General features: G+C 38.6%; 1 pseudogene; it reads right to left on the bottom strand.

Annotated features, from left to right (window-relative positions):
• Window positions 1-823: 823 nt before the first annotated feature.
• On the bottom strand, window positions 824-1,775 carry LOC109574658 (olfactory receptor 5W2-like; annotated as a pseudogene).
• Between the last annotated feature and the right edge of the window lie 294 nt (window positions 1,776-2,069).

The raw sequence follows: 2,069 nt of genomic DNA on the forward strand, positions 1-2,069 counted from the left end.
GAGACATTGCTTTGCCAACAAAGGTTCATCTAGTCAAGGCTATGGTTTTTCCAGTGGTCATGTATGGATGTGAGAGTTGGACTGTGAAGAAGGCTGAGCGCCGAAGAATTGATGCTTTTGAACTGTGGTGTTGGAGAAGACTCTTGAGAGTCCCTTGGACTGCAAGGAGATCCAACCAGTCCATTCTGAAGGAGATCAGCCCTGGGATTTCTTTGGAAGGAATGATGCTAAAGCTGAAACTCCAGTATTTTGGCCAGCTAATGAGAAGAGTTGACTCATTGGAAAAAACTCTGATGTTGGGATGGATTGGAGGCAGGAGGAGAAGGGGACGACATAGGATGAGATGGCTGGATGGCATCACTGACTCGATGGACGTGAGTCTGAGTGAACTCCGGAAGTGGTGATGGACAGGGAGGCCTGGCGTGCTGCGATTCATGAGGTTGCAGAGTCAGACACGACTGAGCGACTGATCTGATCTGATCTATAGTCATTAATGTAGAAAATATAGTGTATGTCATAGAATATAAAGGACCTAAATGTTCAAAGGTCTCTCAGTAAATATACAATAAATTTTAGTGTAATTGAAATAATATTTGAATGAAAGAATTAACCATAATATTTGACAAAATTGCAAAATTCTGGAAGTACTCAGCAAAGAGGAAGTGCTATATATTAATTGTATATACACAATGAAGCATGCTGTGTTTTAAAGATACATTTTATTATAAATATTTATTTGCTCCTTTATAGTATTTGAAACAATTTCATTTCCCTTGGATCATGAATATAATTTTACAAAAACAACAAACATATATATGTGTGTCTATATATTTATAGTACACCCTTTAAAACCACCTTTCATTTTCCAGTTTTTCAGGGCCTGTTTCACATCTTTGTTCTATAGGCTATATAACAGAGGATTTAACATGGGAATCACAAGGGTATAGAACAATTAGGTCATTTTGCCTTGATCTGAGAGTAGAAAGTATTTGGCCTGAAATACAAGAAAAGTACAGTTCCCTAGAAAATTGTCACAACATTTAAATGAGAGGTGCAGGTGTAGAAAGCTTTGAACTTCCCATCAGTAGAGTGGGTCTTCAAGACTGAAAGGATGATAAAATAAGAGAAAAGGACTCCTGAAATAGTACTCAGTTCAATAAAACCCAAAATAGTGAATAACACCAATTCATTGTCCTGTATATCAGAGCAGGAAAGGAGTAAAAGTGGAGGTAAGTCACAGAAGAAATCATTAATCTCATTTGACCCACAGAAGCATAAATGGAATGCTAATGTCTTGTGTATCAGAGAATCTGCCATTCCCACTAGGAAAACCCCAGCCACAAGCGGGGAGCACACCCCACTGGACATGCTGACTGCATAGAGCAAGGGGCTGCTGACGGCCTTGTACAAGTCATAGGCCATCACGGCCAGCAGGAAACACTCCTAATCTGCAAAGATACAGAAGACCAAGAATTGCAGAGCATAGCCATAGGAGGGTATTGATTTGTTCTTGGCAAATAGGTCCAAGAGCATCTTGGGGTGAATTGCAGTGCATAGCAGAGGACACAGAAGAAGAGGTGACCAAGGAAAAAGTACACAGGTGTGTGAAGCTGCAGATCCATCTTAATCAGGAACATCATCCCAAGATTTGCCAAGTGGCCAGTGAGATAAATAATTAGAACTATGTTAAATATGGTCACTTTGTCCTCGGCATTATCAATAATTCCCAAGAAAATGAATCCAGTAATAGAGGAGCAGTTCCCTCCATCCATTTTCCTTTGTTCTTGTCTAAGATTTTAGAAAATGATCAAGAAAAGAACACATGGATGTGTAACACTTCTGCACATCTGCAATATATCATAAGATAGAATACAATTCTATATGCAATTGTCTTTATATTCAGAAAATTATACATTTATGCATGCACTCTTTAAAAAGGCATAACTGTTATTACTCAATAAAAACAAATACCTGGTATAGAGCATTGGGAAACTGAACCAAATCTAAATGTAATTTGTGAGACATGTTACTTTCTACAAGCTTGTCTCTGAGCCTTCCTTTCTTTACCT

This window comes from Bos indicus, chromosome 7 (assembly GCF_029378745.1).
Source record: "Bos indicus isolate NIAB-ARS_2022 breed Sahiwal x Tharparkar chromosome 7, NIAB-ARS_B.indTharparkar_mat_pri_1.0, whole genome shotgun sequence".
Taxonomy (NCBI): Eukaryota; Metazoa; Chordata; class Mammalia; order Artiodactyla; family Bovidae; genus Bos; species Bos indicus.